Below are 20,267 nucleotides of genomic sequence, written 5' to 3'. Positions count from 1 at the left end.
GGTTCTGACAAGCTGTTCGAAGCACTTCATGGATGGACAGTGCTACAGGGTGCAGCGGGTACAGGGCAGAATTTATGAAAGTAAAAACACTACTAGGGAGGCAGTGGCTCAGTGGGTAGTGCTTCCGCTTGGGAACCGGAGGGTCGCCGGTTTGAGCCCCTGCCGAGGTGCCCCTGAGCAAGGCACCGAACCCTCAATTGCTCCCCCCTCTGCGAAGGGTGGTAATGTAATGTAATGTAAGTCGCTTTGGATAAAAGCGTCTGCCAAACGATTGTAATGTAATGTAATGTAATGTACAGATAAAAATAATCAAACAACTATGTTGTTTGCGGAGCCATCGTTAGTGCAGCCTTTCTATGGTGCACCGTGAGTACCCGTGAGCACCGTGAGTTTATGTTTTAGGAATAACTCAGTGCATGTATTCACTATGACTTGTCCGTTTTCAGTGTCTCCAACCGCAGCTCCGGTCTCCATGTCCCCAGCCACAGCTCTACTTGTCCTCTGTCATCCTGGTTTGTGTTGTTTCAATAAATTCTGTTGTACACTTGATTCCATGTTCTGGTGTCTGGTTCCTTATAACTGGGTCCTACATTAAAATAACTTGGTCGCCTGCGATCATAACGGAACTCTCTGGCCAGCCTACCATTGACCCAGTGGACACAGACCCAGTCTGCCTCAGATTCTTGCCAGCCACCATGATCAGTTCCTGAGAACGCTAACCGAGAGCTTCCAGGAAGTGCTGCCTCAGTTGGTCAACCCTTAGAAAGCAGATCTAAAAGGCACCTACCTTCTGCTCCACGCTGACAGTCTGTCAGCAAGGAGCAGCATTGGAAACCCGATTTGTGCCTGCGGTGTTTTTGCCTGTAGCTTCCGTGCCCTTATCTTGTCACAATCTGTATGTGATCGCGCTCTGTTTTTTTATGTGTTTCTCTTCAAGCCTTTGTTTTTGTTCATGGCTGGGCATGGCTATCTGATCCCTGCTCCCGTTTGCTAACTGCACACACCTGACGCTCATTGAGTGCTCGTCAGCAGTGATATTTAGACTCCAGATGATCCATCCATGCCTCACCAGAGAGTCCCACTTTGTTTCCAAGTTGCTCCACTTTAGTTGGGCTTTGGCAGCCATGCACTTTTTTGGTGAGGGGACCCTTTGGTTGTTTCCTGCAATCCAGGATTTTGCTTTGGGTTCCACTCACACTCTCGCTTCGTCAAGCATTCTGTTTTCAGTGTCTCCGGCCATAGCGTCTCCAGCCACAGCTCTACTTGTCTTGTGTTCGTCATCCTGGTTTGTGTTTGTTCATTAAATTCTGTTATTATTGTATATTTCAATTATCAATTTACAGAGACAGTTGAGAGGCTTTCTTCTTTCACTCAATTGTACATGAGAGATGTATCACCAGTCACAGTGAATACATGCACTGAGTTTTTCCTAGAGCAAACACATTTGTGTATCAGGGTGGCTGCCTTTCCTGTAAACATTTCCTTACAATTGTTCTATTGGAACTCCTGGCTGCCTTAGCAACCATATCATAGTGACCTGCCAAGATACAATGTTGTTTCTTTTCTAATAATGATTCTGGTAGGACAATTATGCCAAAGACAAAATGTTAACTTACACATAATGTTATAAAATATATTTTCTCCCACATTATACACCTGATTCCATGTTCTGGTGTCTATGTTCCGCATAACTGAGTACTACATTAAAAGAATTTGGTCACCTGCCGATCATAACACTATCTATTATTTGTGTAATTAATAGAGGTGAATTTAACACCTTGTGTGCATTGCAATGCATCTATGACTTTTGTGTAAAATTACATGGCAGTACATGACACAGTAAAACAGCAGTATAAAACAGGTGTTATTTATAGGTGTATGTGACATGACATACACATATGATATATAAAAAGATAAGCAAGTCTAATAAATTATTCTGAACAAACTTACCATTTGAACAAGATGGATCTACTGAACATGTTCATCATGTTTATCAATATAATACCAAGTATTTACTAATTAACTAAAGGACTTACTAATTTGCTTCACAATGAGAACATGCAACAAAAAATTCTCCTGTTAACCTGAAATGCCATTACCTTACGACTGGCCCCATGCTGACTAGCCATGGTTTACAGATCTCGTCAGGGTGCTTGGACCCCTTCATGCTTGCTTGCAAGTCCAGTTATATCTTCAAATGCTTTTGTAAAGGTTTTCAAGAGTAGTACTGTAATGTGTAATATTTCATATGTAATAAGCAACTGCATAATTAAGGGATTTAGAGAGGTATTTAATTAACAAAGCCATTACACTTCATAGTATTAAACATGAATAATTTATACATAATGTTGGATATTCATCTTTTAGCAGCCTGTGAGTGTTTACCAATCCATTTAATTCATCATCATGAGATCAGTACAGTGTGTAACAAAGACACTGTACATACTGTACATTTAGCTTTCAATGATCACCGTGACATGCAGCTGTCTGTGAGAGACAAGCTCATCTTTTACCTCTCAACGAGAGCCTCATCTCTTCCTTTCTCTAAACTTAACATCAATGCGGGATCTTGGGAGGCAACATCAATCTTGGGTGGGCTTTGGGAGGCACTATAGACCCTAGAAGAAATAAGGGAATGATGTACCTTCAACAACCCTAATACTCCAATAACCATATGACAAGAATTATATTCCATCAACAAAATGTGTTAAAACTGCAGTAAAATTTGTTATGAGCATGAATGTAGCTGTTGCAGATTAATCATTTCTGAGCTATCTGGCTCAAATTTTTATAAAGGATTACGGAATGTTTTTAAAAATAAAATGTATTACCACATTTCCTGTTTGACACTGTGGACCTTACATTCTGTGGACTATTTGGGTGGTATGGATTGCATCTCATCTGTTTCACTGGCTGCGTCATTGACAAATTACCCTGACGCATACAATTGCCACAATGCTTGAGTGTCAATCCCACCAACACACACATACAATCAGTGCATTGGGGAGGTAATGAGTGTGGCGTGTGAGTATGTGTGGGGGTGGATTGGTGGTGACGCCAATACATAAGAACAGGTCACAGAGATGGGGGAGAAATTGGTTCTTTAGCCTACTCCCGCTCAATTCTGCAGCATGAAATCCAGGGCTGTACAACAGGATTTGGCTTATTGGTCTAAAGCCAAGCAGGGAATTGCATGACTGGCCATCTCTAGCAGCTACACACCATACCTACCAACGCTTACCTTCTTATCTTTCCCTCACCATCATGCTGTTGCAGCTCCTTCCTTACAATGCATAAGCAATATTTCAAACATCGTACTTCCCAAACCCTCCCAAGAGATTTATCTGACTGTTGAAGTAGAAAATGAATATTTTACAGTTCACTTGCCTGATCAATTACCTACAAGCTGTTGCTGTATTTCGTGGCTGGTCGGTGAGAGAGTAGTGGAATAGAGTAGGTAGTGATAGAAAGGTCAATAGGGAGTCCTCCATAACAAAGAAATCCACTGTATTTTGTATGCACACATCTCAAATTGTTGCAAAACAAATTAAATCTTTCTAGGCGATAATAAGAACTGTGTAATTTTTGGAGGTTACCGGCACACTGGGCTGATTAACACTTGCAAAGTGCTCCTTGATTCGAGGCCAATTTGAATATTTACTAAATCAATATGCAACATCATCAGTGTTCACTCATTAAGATTAATCTCTATCTACTGTCTTACAGTGATAATAATTACAGCTCTCCAGCTGCGTGATGACAACAATTCTGCTGTCTTCTGACTCAGAGCACTCTGACTGACTCTGACTGACTCAGTCCTAATATTCAACAGCAAGCACGTCCATTCCCACCTACTTACAACGACTAAGTCACTGCAAATGCACTGCAGATGACGGCAAATGTTTGCTGTTGCCCCAATAAATATGAAACTTATTCTATGTACAGCAAATCAGATTGGTTCTTTGTCGACTAGGTCCCAGTGTGGGCAAAGACTAATTTCTGTATGCTTGCTCATAAAGTGTGCAGCAACAGAGAAGAAAAAAGGGACAGGTAGCTTTTACAAAATTATCTGCTATGATCAATCAGCAGGCACTGTTTGAGAGGAGAAATTAAAGAAGCTGGACCCAGCATGACTTGTGTAGAGTGGACTTTCCTTTTGTTGTTTCACATTGAATTGCTTACATTTTACATGCTTTCATGCTTTCATGCTAATTGCTGTGGACATTTTGCTTTGTGGAAAAGTATGGGACTTAATGATTGTCAAAACTGTCTGGTCCTTGATTTTTTTGCCTTTTACAGCTCAAAGGCAGAACTCCAGGTTGAAGATCCCAGAGTTATCATTGGGTTTTATGGTAACACATCATCCGTTTACGAAATCTATGCTGAACTGACAAATTATTTTTCCAAATGGGAGCATATGAATTCAAAAGTGTAATGGGCCCAATTAAGAACCTTGTTAAACACCAAAACGATACTTTGATCCACAGTGTCAAAAGCTGTACTGAATTCGATGAGGATTTGAACTGACATAGCACCAGAATCAGTGGTAAGAAGTCAATCGAAAACCTTAGTCAGAGCAAACTGTGTTGGGACCTGAAGCCTGATTGGTACCGCTCAAATACACTATTTGACATAATGTAGTCCGTAAGCTGATCCGCTAGTAGACGCTGAAGAGTTTTGAAGAGGAAAGAAACATTAGAAACAGACAACCCCTGTGGAGAGTGATTTATTTATAATATTAAGCCGAGAGACACTAAGCACCGGGCATAGATCCTTTACAATTTTGGCAGGAAGAGGATCAAGCAAGCAGGTAGTGGGCTTGGAGGAGGTAAATAACTCAGAGAGAGTAGCCAATGAAACTGTCTCAAAGAGAATGAGGGTACAGGACAGACGGTCCCTCATAGTGGCAACATCTGAAAGTTGCACTGTAGGGTCTCACCCCACCCTCTATCTCACGATCAAATACACTGTGAGGGGGGCACACTGATATGTTCTATCACAGGGATCACCAACATGTCGCTCGGGAGCTACCAGTCGCTCGCAAAGCGTTTCCGAGTCGCTCGCCGAAAGGTTCAAAGAATACTTAGATTTGACAACACATCGTCACTTGGTAAAGCTGTTTAAATTTCTATCCAATCAAATTCACAAAAAGCCAGCTGTCTGTCCAACAAATGACGCTGCTGTCATGTTTGGATGACCGCCCCGAAAACAGCTCCGATAAAAGGTAACAAATTACAAATGTGATGCAAGTGTTTGCGTGTCTCATTTGCGGTGCGAACGCGTCTGTTGAGCGCCACCTCACCAAAGTCCATGGCAATTCTTCTCCCGCCCGGGGGCAGTTTTCAATTTTTTTCTGCAACTACAAGACAGAATGATAGGATGGTCTCGGTCTATTACAGGTACTGAGCAGTGCGCGAAAAGATGAGGACAGCTGGGGGGAAAAAAGCAGCATTTCGATGCATTTTAACAATTGTGACAACATGAAGGCTGAATTTGCAGGGTTAAGCCATCACGTCGAGCAGGGTCCACAAAAAACCTTCACAGACATGAGAACTGTGCATCCAACAGTCCAGTTGGAAGAAAAAAAGAAGCTCCACCCAGGCACTTAGTAAAATAAGTAATAACATTGTTTTTTGTTTTTTTTCAGATATGATGTTAATTTATAAGTGTGAGCTTGACACTGAAAATGTATACAGAAAAAAAACAAGCTCATGTTGCTGAATTAAAGTGCATTTTGATACAAAATGTGAGTGTTGAGTGTTGGATATCAACATTTTGTAAATGTTTACACAAAACACGCTTATTCAGCTGATTTGGGTGGAGAATCAGCCATGTGTCTAAATGTTACGAATAATGTAAAACATGAGAAGCTCTCGGACACTTTTATTTTGTCGAAGTAGTTCTCCGGGGCAAAAAGGTTGGAGACCCCTGTTCTATCACAAATGGCAACCATTTCTTTCCTAATTTGCAGATCTACAAACTATGCCAGACTAATACTGGAAACTCAATATCAAAACTAGTTTTTGTTATGGCAGGCAGGCCAGGATTGGGGTGTGTGAATGGGGGTTGTGCGACTGCGGGGATGGGTCTTTGGGTGAGATTTATTTCCTTTTTTGTCTTTTTCTTTTTTGTCCCCCCCATGTCTCCCCCCTTTTTCTTTTTTCTCTACTCTTTCAGCTACATGCACTGTTATACACTGTCATCTTGTATGAACTGTACCTACAAGATCTTCAAACTATCAACACTGATGTCATCTAAAACTCTGCGATACTTTATTGTATCAATTCAACATAACTTTTGCTGGCTGTGGTTAGTTGCTGTCAATCTGTTTGTCATCCCATAGTCTTAATTAATCTTAAAGCAGCAATGTTAAAGCTCGTCAGCATTTTTGGCTTGTTGTTTATGCTTACTGTATAACTCTTTAGAAACACATCACAGAAACAAAGCAAAGCTCACAATTGTTCTAGACCAGTGGTTCCCAAACTTTTTCTTTCGCGCCCCCCTTATATAGATCAGAAGTTATTCCTCCAGGTTTGTGGATGAGATGGTGGAACAGGGACCAGGTATCAACACACAGTCAGGGTGAAAACAAATTACTTTTTTTAAATATTTGTACAAGAGAAATAAATAAATAAACTTGAAGTCATTTGATTGAATTTTGGGTGTTTTATTGAATTTTTAACTCCTTTGCTCCTGGGGTCAAAATGGTGCCGAAGCACAAAGTGATGCAATGGGGCAAAAAGTCACAGCCTACTGCTCTCCAACACATTTTTTATCTTGTATGTTTGATGTGTGTGGTCAAGCAATGGTTATTTAATAATGGCACAACAACAGGAGGTATGGACAAAATGCAATGCCAGGTCCAAAAATGTGCATTTTTTTGGGTGCGGCAGAAGCCGAAATCCCTGCCTTAATTTACCTTACTTACTTACTTTTATGTAAACAAGCGCCATTGGCCCTAAATTCTAAAATTAAGGGAATTTTTTGTGGTAATGGGTTGGACTGGAGTTAGACTAAAGGTGTAACACAAAATTAATTTAAATTTTATACTTTATGCTTCAAATAACAGTCAAACCATTTTGGGGTCAATTTGACCCCAGAGGACAATATGTGTTTGTATTTGCTCTCATTCAAAAAATTCAAAAACAGCACCCTCACTAAACTTTGACATATTCCACTCCTGTTCATGTCAAATGGTCAAGATCATATCAAATATTTCAAATATTTTTCATTTTTTAAACTCAAAAATAGGGTATATCGAATGTAAACAAGGCCTTTTGGCCCTAAATTCCAAAATAAATGGACAAATTTGTGGTGATGCGTTGGACTGGAGTCAGTCTAAAGCTGTGACACAAAAATTATTGAAAATTTACACTTAATGGTTTAGATAACAGTCAAACAATCTGGGGTCAATTTGACCCCAAAGGGCCTTAGGTGTATGTAACACGGGAGGACATTACGAGGGTTAAGTTGGATCTAATGACATTTTTAAATTAAATGTGACCTCCCTCCTTGTCCAAACCTTGAGCAGGTCATGACAAATGGGGGCCTGTCCAGCATCATTTGTGATGATCTGGAATTGCTCTTGATTGATTGGAAATTTGACCTTGTGACCACTTTGTATCTTACTTTATAATAATGGTTACTGACAAAAATGGAGGCTTGTCTAATTGTTATTGCCCACAAAGAGTTTATTAGTTTTTTGCTTTTTGAAGTGAGCACATTTTGGTCCCTTGTAAGTGTTTTAAATTATCTATGGTATTGCACATTTATTTTGTTTATGGTGGCCATTTAGTTTGCTGCTTCTCTCCTGAGGTTTGGGTTTGAATAACCCTTTGCTGGTAAGCAGACGAAGACTATTGCAACGTTAGCCAAGGATGGGGGAGACTTACCAAATTACAACAAACCTTATCTTAAGGCATTTTACACACAGAGTATTTAAAGAAGCCCAATATTCACCCATGAGCAAGCACTTGGCAACAGCGGCAAGGAAAAACTCCCCTTTAACTGGAAGAAACCTGATAACGGAAGGCTCTCCCTCCCGTTCTGCTTTTGGAGATACTAGGAACTGCAAGTAAGCCTGCCCTCTGTGAGCTCAGAGTTCTAGGGGGTAATATGGTATTATGAGCTCTTTAAGGTAGGATGGAGCCTGAACATTAAGAGCTTTAAAACTGAGGAGAAGTATTTTTTGAATGAATTTTAAATTCTATTGTTGATTTTACTGGTACTGGAAGCCAGTGCAGCAAAGCTAACATTGGAGAAATATGATAAATTTTCTTAATTTCGGTCAGAAGACGTGCAGCTGCATTCTGGACCAACTGGGGAGTCTTTAGGGACTTATTAGGCCAGGCGGATAATAATGAATTACAATAGTCCATCACTGAGATAACAAATGCATGGACAGGTATTTCTGCATCATTCTATGACAGAATGTGCCAGATTTTTGCAATGTTGCGTAAGTGAATGAATGCTGTCCTTGAAATTTTTTTAATGTGGGCAATAAACGACAGATCCTGGTTAAAGATGACTGCTAGATTTCTCACGGTGGCGCTGGAGGTCAAGGCAACAACATCCATGATGGCTATATCATTAGATAGTGTATTTCTAAGGTGTTTACGGCCAAGCACAATAACTGTTTCGACAGAGTGAAGCAGTTGAGGTTGAAATGTCCATGCTTGGAGTTTATATAATTGACTGGACTCCTCTGGCTTCATTGATTAATAAAGTTGGGTATCATGCGCATAACAGTGAACATTTATGGAGTGTTTCTGAATAATTTTACTGAATGGAAGTGTCACGATCCGTATCTTGTGCCACTTCCGGTTTTACTTTGAAATTCTGTCTTGTCTTTGTTCTGGCGTCCTTACTTCCTACCTTCATGTGCTTCCCATCAGTGTGATTATGTGTCCTCCCTAATGTGATTCACCTGTGTCTCTTTGTCTCCTCCCCTGTCTGGTGTGTATATATGCCCCTGTGTTCCATGTGTTCCTGTTCCGATGATCGTTACTTATGTAACTGTTCCTGTACCTGCTCCCTGGTTTTCTCCTCCTTGGCAGTATCTCCCCCTCGATCCCTAGTGTTTTCCCGTGCGCTAAACCTTGGACCTATGCCTGAACCTGACCACTTGTTCTGTCTCCAGTCCATGTGTATGGACACGCCTTTACCTGACATCATCTCCCTTCTCCAGCCCTCAGACTTACGCCTGCCCTCGACCGGATCTTCCCTACCTGTCCCCAAGGCTGCCTCTTGCCCACTCCTCTGGATACTTCTGCCTGGTTTTTAATAAATACTTTGTCTCTGTGAATCTGCGCTTTGGTCCTCTGTTCTGCAAACTGTGACAGCAAGTAGATATATACATATACAAGATGGTGCCGCGAATGGCTGCCTCGGTGTGTTGTTGCACATTGTTTTTTGTTGTTTTGTTGTCAAACTCTGCCCTTGGGGCCTCTCTCAGCAGAGAAGAGCTCCTAAACATTAGGGGAACTACTCCAGCGGGTCTGTTTCTCACTTTTCTTGGATTTACTGAACATTTTTCTCTCAAATGTGCGCTCACTGTGCTATAAACTTGACAAACTCCATTCACTGATGGGGAGAAACAGAGACTTCTCTGCAGCTTCAGTTCTGTCCTTCATGGAAACCTCACACGGCGGTTTAACGCCTGATACGCAATACAGCTGACGGGGTTCCAGCTTCTCAGAGCGGATCGTGTGACCGAACTTTCCGGCAAAGTGAAAGGTAGAGGTAACTGTTTCTACACCCACAGTGGCTGGTGCAACGATGTGACAGTGATCTTACAGCACTGCTCTCCTGGAACGTTCATCATTAACTGCAATCCCTTCTATTCCCCCTGTGAGTTTGCGCCATTCATTCTGGTCGGTGTTTACATTCCACCTCACGCCAATGCGCAGATACTGTTTGTGGAACGGACCTACCCGGACTCCTTAGTTATTGCCCTCGGCGACTTTAACAAAGGAAATCTCAGCCATGAACTCCCCAAATATAGACAATTCAATTTTCAGGTCTGACACCGTCAGTCTGGACGAGTACACAGAGGCTGTGACTTCATACATCAACTTCTGTGAGGACAGCTGTATACCGACAAGCACCAGGGTGAGCTTTAACAACGACAAACCCTGGTTCACGGTGAAACTCAGGCAGCTCCGCCGGCAAAAAGAGCAGGCATTTAGGAGCGGGGACAGAGACGGGTTCAAGAGGCTGCATACAGATTTAGCAAGGCCGTGGAAATGCTAAGAAACTGTACTCTGAGAAACTGAAGCAGCAGTTTGCAGCTAATGACAGTGCATCTGTGTGGAAGGGTCTCAGAAAAATCACAAACTACAAGCCTAAACCCGCTCAGTCTTTAAATGATGATGTGCCTTGCAAACAGGCTGAACAAAAAATTCCTTTTAAGTGTAAACTTAATTGGCAATAAAAGCTATTCTGATTCTGATTCAGATACAGATACAGAATGAATAGTAATGATCCAAGCACTGATCCTTGAGGTACTTTTGTATGTGTGGAGGATTCATTAACATGAACAAACTGAATTTGATGTGACAAATATGATTCAAACCAGTTAAATACAGTTCCTCTAATGCCAATTAGGTGTTCTAATTTCTGTAATAAAATGTGGTGGTCAATGATTTCAAATGCAGCATGACGACGTTAATAGAATTATTGTCAAGTAGAAATTCACATAATTGGTTGGTGACTACTTTTTGAGGATCTTGGAAAGAAAGGGAAGATTAGATATAGGCCTGTAGGTGGCCAGTATGCCTGGGTCAGGAGCAGGTTTTATAATAAAGGGTTTAATTACAACTACTTCAAAGGACTGTGCTACATAGCCAGCTACTAAAAAAATAGTGATCATATTAAGTAGGGAAGTGCTAATTGAGGGAAAAACTTGCTTGAGCAGCCTAGTTGAAATAAGGTGTAGGAGACAGGTTTATGATTTAGATGAAGAAAATTGAGTTAGGTCAATAAGAGAGAGACTATCAAAATATACATTGGGTTAACTGTTAGTTACTGTTGGTGAACGGACACATGGAGATCTATTCCAGGGAGAAGCGGATGAAGTGATCTAAGGTCCAGGAAGAGACAAGGGTACAAATGACGGAAAAAGACTGACATTCCAAAAACATGCAAAACACATGCACAAAGCCTGCACGAGTACCGTATAGAACCCCAAACCAGGGAACCAAATCATTGCAACTAATATCTATGGGGATACAAGGGTGGGGCGTGCTTTAGGGACATGATCAAATCTTCCTGGTGGAAAAGGTGTGCGTTCACCATAACATTTTGTTCTGTTCTCTCGGAACTGCATGATGACATAGCAGACATGGCATTTCTCTACCGTAAAGGAGTCGGATGGTGTGGTGGGAGTTGTAAAATGTGGTGCTGCAAAGTACAGCTGAAGCCAGTTCATTACTCTTTCCACGGTTGCAATTATTGAATTGCATTGCAAATGCAGCTTCTGAGGACATGAAAGACGGACTTACTGATGACAGAGGTCAAGAAATGAATGACATTTTCAGTGAGTAGTAGTATTTCAAAAGGCAAGCACAGGTCACTTGGAATAATTGTACATGACATATCCCACACCTGTATGCACAATGTCATATACAATGTCTGCTTCAATAAAAACAAATTGCAACACACTTGGAATAATAGTCTGTCAGTGTAATGACGTACCTACAGGCTGGAACAGCCAGGTCCAAGAAAATCAGGGCCATGTTTCTCCAATGACACGTCAGGCAGTTGAACAAGTTGCATAGGAACAGAGTGAGCTGTTTTTATCATTAAACTGACTGAGAGTATGCATGAAAAACTGTACATGCAAGACTCTACTTGTGAGTCAACTTTTAGCTACTGTACATTTATTGTCCGCCGAAGTTGAGTTATTCATCTTTGATGGTGGTATTTAATATTCCATTTTACAATGATATTCATTCTTGTTTGTGATACATTTTACAGTAGCTCAGTGGGTAGAGCTTCCACTTGGGAACCGGAGGGTCGCTGGTTCGAGTCCCTGCCGAGGTCCCCCTGAACCCTCTGTGAAGGGTGTAAGTCTGCCAAATGATTGTAATGTAATGTAAGATAAGATAAGGTAAAAGTTTATTATCCCGAGGGAAATTACTGTGCAACAGTTACAGTGCAGAATGAAAACGAGAACCAGAAATCACTTGAAACAAGCAAGAATGCAAGTAGATAATAAGTACACACAATAGGGGTACTAAGTACATACAATGGGGGAACAGTACATGACAGTATAAGTACATAAGAACGACAGGAAGGGACTAGTTATTTGTTCACAAGGAACGTTAATTGTAGACTGGTAAGGATGGGGGAGTGATTTAGGGAAAGGAGAAGATGGAGGCGAGAAGGAGAGAGAGTTGGTACAAGATGGAGCACTGTTAATACAGAGTTTATAAAGTGAAATAAGAAGGAGAAGTAGTCCTGTGCCTTGCTTTGACACACACACACCCAAGAAAAACACGCTTGAGGATACCAATGATATCTGCCGTTACACGTGTGGCAGCGGGTGTGCAGATTGTATAAGTGTGCCGGGACAAGCTCCGACACTGTTTTGGGACTCGAAGAGAAGTGGCGTGGACGGACATCCATCAAGCTAGTACCTGCGTGATTGAGCATGGCCAAAATCTTTTTAATGAGCTGCCCTTTCATTCAGCCCCAATCGCTACCGTTTAAGATTGGAAGGGATTCTTCCCTCATGTTTTAATGGGAAATGGAAAAGGACATTTTTCACAGTGGTGCAGATGAGGTGGCTGTGGAAGCTAATCCTATATGTGATGAGGACAGTTTGGCTAAACTGTTGCCCACGCGCTTGGGTGATGCTGCATTCAGTTACTGGGATAGCCTGCCAGCTTCAACCAAAGGTGACTACAGAGCCATGAAAGACACATTTAAAGCAATTTTGGACATTACAAACATTAATGCACGCACCCGCCTTCCCGGTGAGGAACTCCTTGTTTTTGCTGCTGAAACCAATCGGCTGGTTTAGGAAGCATTTCCCAAATATGGACAATATGCAAAAGATGGAGAAAATTCAGACGCTTCATTGCCAGAAGTTGTCATGAACAACTACAAATTGAAACTGCAGGCCAGTAGGGTGTTTTCTTCTAGTGTACATTCCAAAGCTTTACACCAGTGGTCTCCAACCTTTTTGCCTCTGAGAGCTACTTTGACAAAATAAAGTGTCCGAGAGCTACTCATGTTTACATTATTAGTAACATTTATCCCCATGGCTGATTCTCCACCCAAACCATAGGCAAAAAGGTTGAAGACCCCTGGTGTAAAACTTCAATATCCAACGCTCACATTTTGTAGCAAAATGGACTTCAATTCAGCAACATGACCTTGTTTTTTTCCGTATACATCTTCAGTGTCAATTGTCACATGAATGAATTCACATCATATTAATCTCATAGAAAACCAAACAATGTTATCACTGATTTTACTAATAATATACCTTTCATATAAACGTGATAATGGCACGGAGAAGACCAACCTATCATTCTGTCTTGTCTTAAGTCTTCTTCTTCTTCGTGTCCAGCCATCTTCTATATCACGTCTTTCCAGTGGTTGGCGCAGGCTAGTGCAGCGGCATTTGGTTCGGCAAGGTCAACTCCAGTACATTGTGGAGCGTAGCTACTGCTCATCATGTGGTCCATGGTTTGTGGTTCACCGCACACACATGTATCAGAAGATGTAGATGTCCATTTCTTCATGGATGCTTTGCAGCATCCTTCACCGACCCGCAGGCGGTTCAGGGTTCTCCAGACTGTCCAAGGTTGGTCGTGGCCAGTAGCGAGACATTCATCTGGGGTGATGCCTCTCTGTGTCCACTGGGTTGTCTGGCTGCCCAGGTTGTTCCATTGGTTGCGCCACTCAGTACTCCTGGCAGCAGGTGATGTGGTCTCCAGTTCAGCTGTGGCATCGAGGAAGCTGTTCCTGGACTTGAGCCGTTTCCAGGGGGCAGTGTGTTCATGGAGTAAGTGCCGGTTGTCATTGGCCTGCTTTGTGCGCTCGGCTTTAGCGATGGCAGCTCTGCGGATGCCAGGGGGAGTGATGCCAGAGAGGGCATAAAGACAGGGTATGGGTTTTTTTTTGATGCACCCAGTCACTATCCTGCAGGTCTCATTGAGGATAGGGTCTATTTTGAGGGCGTGGCTTGATTTGTACCATGCTGGGCAGGCGTATTTGGCAGTGGAAAAGCACAGGGCTAGTACCGTTGTACGCAGCGTACTTGGGTGAGCACCCCACTTTGAGTTGGTAAGTTGGCGCAGAAGGCTGTTCCTTGTGGACACTAGCTCTCGTCTTCTGAATGTGCTCCTTGTAGCTAAGGGTACCGTCAAGGGTTACTCCCAGGTAGACTGGGTGCTGGTGGTTTTCAAGCCTTATTCCGTCCCAGGTTACGTTGAGCTCTCGTTTCGCCTCCCTGTTTTTAAGGTGGAAGCGGCAGATTTGGGTCTTCCCTGGGTTTGGACGCAGGTGTTTTCAAGATAGTACGCGGACATATCTGAGAGTCCTGGTTCCAGGGTTGACTCAGCTTCTGGGAAGGTATGCTGCTGCGTTGTCATGGCTAGGTCGTCTGCATAGATAAACCTGCTGCATCCTTCTGGTAGGGGTTGGTCGCTGGTGTAGACATTGAAGAAGAGAGGTGCCAAGACGCTGCGGCAGCCCGTTGTTCTGGTGGAATCATCTGCTTTTTTATTGTTGAGTGTGACATAGAACATCCGGTTGTCAGAAGGGATCGTATTAAATTGCACAGTTTGGCATCTGCTGTCATGTCAAAGAGTTTTTTGATCAGCAGCCTGTGTTGGACGGTGTCGTAAGCTGCCGACTACAAAGGCAACACCTGTTATCAGCTTCTTCTGGTAGCCGTCCTCGATGTATTGGGTGAGGTTTAGCAGTTGGCTTGTGCATGATTTTCCGGGTCTAAACCCAGCTTGGTCCTTGATAAGCTCAGTGTCTATTTGGGGGGATAGTCGGCTAAGGAGCAGTCTCTCGAACAGTTTATAGGTGATACAGAGTAGGGAGATGGGCCGGTAGCTTTTGGGGAGGTTGGGGTCTTTAAGAGAGCAATGGTGATGGCTTTCCTCCAGATCGTTGGTATGCGCTGGGTTTGGAGGCAGGTGTTGAACATGGTGATGACCTTAAGCCATTGTTTGGCGACTGGGCCAAGGTGAGTGATCATCTCGGTCAGTATGTCAGGACCTGCAGCTTTGCCCAGCTTCATGGTGCTTAGTCCTGCTTCAAACTCCTCAGATGTGAAGGGCTTGGTTAATATAGACATGTTCTGCTGACTGCCCGGGATGATAGTGAGATGGTGTTGACCTTTGGCCCTGCCTGCTCGTCTCCCGTTGGCCACCAGTTGGGTCCCAACCTGGGTTGGTGTTACTCCGGATACAGCAGGTGGAGTGATCTTGTCGCCGTTTAGTTTCCGGATAGTAGACCAGGCTTTTTTGCTGCTCTGAGTCATGTTGATGTTTTCTACGAGGTTTACCAGGCTTTCCGCCTCTCCTTCCCTAGGGATTCCATGAGTGCATCGCTTAGTTCACTAGTGTTGTCTGAGAAAGGGTCCTTTTGGAACTCCGTTTCATAGCACTCCAGCAACTGTGATGACTCCTCTGTGAGGCCTGCGATGTATTCTTTTTGACATCCGTGTGGGATATGTGCACGAGCAGTCTTCTTTACAGCCTGAACAAATCTGGTGTATTTGTCAGGTGTGGGTTCAATGTCCGTTAATGCTTTTTCCATTCCTTCACTATAGTCATCCAATTTAGCCTTCATGAGGTTGAAACGACGTCGAAAGGGGACTTCCGACTTTGTTATGGCAGGTTTGATCGTGATCGAGATTGGTTGATGTTGTGACTTGGGGAGCGGTTTCAGCACCGTTTTCTCAGACAGATGTGCTAGTCTCTGGCTGACGAAACACAGGTCAGGGTTGTAGCCTCTTCTCCAGCGACAGCTGTTGAAGGACTTGGGGAGTTTAGAGTTGTGAATAAGCTACAGCTGCAGGCCTGTGTTTTCCATTCAGCTTTCGACTAGTTCGCCATCGCTGTTGGTTGAGTCATATCCCCACATTGTGTGATGGGAATTAAAATCCCCCATCACCACGGCATGTTTCTTCCTGCATTTAGGTGGTAATCCAGGCCATTCGAAGGGGCTGGCAGGTGGTTTATACAGCGAGGTAATGGAGATCTCCGGCAGGCATATCGTAACAGTCTCTATGTTGGTGTTTGAGCTGTCAACGTGAATGTCCCTGTCGTCCAGCAGGGGCTTCACAAACATAGCTGATCCGTACTTGGGATGACGGATCTCAGCTACCAGTTTCATCCCTGGTAATATTGGCTGGTTGCTTGTTTGACCCAGGTGGGTCTTCTGGTGTAGCCCTCAACATTGATTGAGGTCACTACCAGTAGCGCCGGCATCGTGGCTAGGGAAAACGTGACTGTCGTCGCTCTGCATGCACCCTTTCTGCACCCTTGTCTTAAGTTGCAGAAAGAAATAAAAACGTCTCTTGGGCGGCAGCAGGCTCCAATCATTCAACTAAATCAGCCGGCTCTTTGAGCCGGTTTATTCACTAACGACACATCACGACCTGCTAGCAGCCGGAAAGCCCCCGAGAGAAATTGCTGTGGACTTTGGTGAAGTGGTGCTCCACAGACACATTTACACCGCAAACGAGACGCGCACACACTTGTCATTCACATTTGTAATTCTTTTGTAATTCCTTATGAAAATATTATATTTGTTGCCTTTAATCGGGGCTATTTTCCTCCATCCTCAAATCTGGCGTGCGCTTGCTAGCCAAATGTTACAATGTTACGTAACCGAACATGACAGCAGTGTCATTTGTTGGACTGACAGCTGATTGGCTTATAATCGTTTTGTGACAAAAGGGGGCAGGATGTCTGTGAATTTGATTGGATAGAAATTGTATTAGCTTTACCAAGTGACGTGTTGTCAAATGTATTCTTTGAACCTTTCACAAGCTACATTGAAACAGCCAGGGAGCTACTGGTCGCTTGCGAGCGACCTGTGGGAGACGACTGCTTCACACAAACACCTACCGTATCTACTCCTTCACATCTGAAACCACCAGATCTCCCTGTGCCACCTGACCTGCCTGAGCTATGGGGGGCAGTAGTGGCTCATTCTGCAGGGGGACTTGGCTGGGAACCGTAGGGTCGCCGGTTCAAGTCACAGGAGGACCAAAAAACGGAAGATGGACTGGTAGTTGGAGGGAAGCCAGCACAACTCCTGGGCACTGCCGAGGTGCCCTTGAGCAAGGCACCTAACCCCAAAATTGGGATTCGAGGTGGAGCGGGACGGTGGACGAGCCAAAGCCACAGTGTGTGGTATGTGGTGATGATCTCAGCAATGAGTCCATGAAACCATCGCATCTTACAACAAAACACACAATGCTGAAAGACACACCAGTCGTGATGAACTGAGGCAGTCCGCAATTCAGTTTTGTGGTGCACCTGTGGTTAAAGCACAGGAGGCTTGTTATCGTGCCATCCTCCGCAAAGTGAAAGCCGGTAAGCCGCACACAATTCGTGAACAGCGGTTCCACCATTAGCAAAAGAGATGGTAGACATTATGTGTGGCGAGAAGATCGCCAAACAGTTAAATTTGGTTCCACTTTCTAACGACACAGTGTCGCGGGGACTAGGAGCCATGGCAGATGACGTTAGGAAGACACTGATTAAACACATTAAAAATAGTTGCTTTTATTCCATCGAACTGGACGAGACCACTGATGATGCAGGTTTGGCCAATACTTGTTTATGTCAGATATTACATTACATTACGATCATTTTGGCAGACGCTTTTATCCAAAGCGATTTACATTACATTACCACCCATTACAGAGGGGGGAGCAATTGAGGGTTTGGTGCCTTGCTCAGGGGCAGCTTAGGAGGACTTTCTGTTCTGTCAGGCCTATAATAGTTATAATTAGTTGCCAAAATGCTGCGTGCAGGGGTTACAGTTGTTTGTGTTTTTGATTTATGTTTCCACATGCTGTGTGTGTGTGTTTGTATGTATGCGTGTTTGTGAATGAAATGCAGTTGTTTTTAATGTTCTCACATGCTGTGTGTGTGTGTGTGTGTTTGAACATGCTGTGGGTCTAAGAGGGACTGCCCCATCGAGGAGTTGTTTATATGAGAAAGTTCTAGTACCAATTTGTGCCATGGGCTGTGACTGACAAAAGTCAAAATAAATAATATTCTTATGAGGAATTTTCTTCCTGTGTGTATTTTGCATAGCAGCTGGATAGGGTGGGCCTACGCTACTGTATTTTAACTTCAGCCATAGTGGTGGTACTTGGAGAGCCAGATGTTTTCTGAGGTGGTACCCAATGTAAAAAGTTTGAGAACCACTGAGCTAGAGATAACCCTCAGTGTGGACGCTCTCCTGAACATCGTGAGGAAAGATAGCCTTCTCCAACTCGTGGACGTGTACGTTTCCATTCTCCAGCGCAGTCCAGGTATGAACAGGTTAACTACCACTAGATTTTTTATTGGCTAATGGCATTATACTGTAGTTGATGCACGAAACGTGTCTGTTAATAGATGATAAAGTTGTACTATTTGTAAACTCACGTCAGTATGCTCCTAAACTTGTGAATGCAGCAGCGTCTTCCTCAGTTAAAGTGCCTGCATCATCAGAGATGGTAATCACTGCAAAATTAGATCCTCTCAAAGGACTTGTGCCACATGGACTTGAACCACACTATGTTGATAATTCAATTACGGATTTTGCATTGACTGTAGCGAAAGTGGAGAATGGTGATATACATGTTAAGGTCATTAATCTTTCCAGTGAGGAACTTTTCACTCAATGTCAAGCAATAAACAAGAGGAGTATACAGTAATTGGAATCTGTCTTTGTAATGTTGACAGTCAGGTGCCTGTTTTGTCCACTTATCAGTCTTGATTACCTTGCTATCTTGCCTGATATTTAAAACCAGGACCTCACAAACATTCAACAAAAAAGGCTAAAGGATACATTGGATAATTTTCAGATGTATTTAGCCAGCACCCAGCCAATGTCTTTGGGAGGACAACGATGGTCGCACACAATATTGTAACAAACTCCGACACGGTGTAATAGAAATAAGTCTCGTACCTCTCCCAATTTGAAGGCTGAAATTCACTGCCAAGTGGAAGAGCTTGAAGCTCAAGACATTATTGAGGAAAGTACTAGCCCCTGGGCTAGCCCTGTGGTAATGGTAAAGAAAGATGGCACATACAGATCCTGTGTTGATTTTTGAACCAAACTGAATTCTGTGACGATTTCTGATGCACATCCTCTGCCCAGAGTTGACAACAGCCTGGACACCCTGTCTGGCTCCCAGTTCTTCTCCAACATGGACATGTAAAGCGGATATTGGCAAGTGGAGCTGGATGCTGCTGACAGACACAAAACTGCTTTCACTACTGGAGATGGACTCTATCAATTCAAGGTGATGCCTATGGGTCTTAAAAATGCACCCCTAACATTCCAAAGACTTATGGAACTTGTGCTATAAGGACTTCACTGGACGACATGTGTCATTTATTTATGCGAATATCAATATTCAGTGTTATGTGAATGATAGCCAACTACATCTATCAATGAAGCCAGATGAGTCCACCATACCTTCAGGACTTAAAGAGCTGGATGGCCTGCAATTTTCTTCTACCTAACTCAGATAAAACTGAAATCATTCTGCTTGGCCCTAAACACCTAATGTAATGATGTAGCTACTGTGGATTGCGCTACAATGTCCTCCAGTGCCACCATATGGAATCAAGGAATTATCTTTGATCAGTATATATCCTGATCAGGCTTTATATAATTGTCTCAAAATGATGAAAACTAGTCCACACATTCATTACCTCTAGGCTGGATTATTCAATTGAATTCAACTTATTTATACAGCACCAAATCACAACAAACATTATCTCGGCACTTTACATTCAAAGTATTTTAAGAAGCCCAACATTCCCCCATGACCAAGCATTTGACAACAGTTGCAAGGAAAAACTCCCCTTAAACAGGAAGAGACCTCAGGCAGAACCTGGCACTAGGTGGGTGGCCATCTGCCTTTACCTGTTGGGTTGAGAGAGAAAGAGAGAGAAAAAGCACAGAAAAAAACAGCAACGATAAAAAAAAAGACAGATAAGAAGAGAAGTAATTTATTTATCCCAGCATTGAGATATTTCCAATCCAATTACATGCATTTTGCATTT

This window comes from Genypterus blacodes, unplaced genomic scaffold, assembly GCF_046128005.1.
Source record: "Genypterus blacodes isolate CSIRO-AG114 ecotype Tasmania unplaced genomic scaffold, CSIRO-AGI_Gbla_v1 ptg000072l_1, whole genome shotgun sequence".
NCBI lineage: Eukaryota > Metazoa > Chordata > Actinopteri > Ophidiiformes > Ophidiidae > Genypterus > Genypterus blacodes.
Note: the sequence above shows the minus strand (reverse complement) of the source record.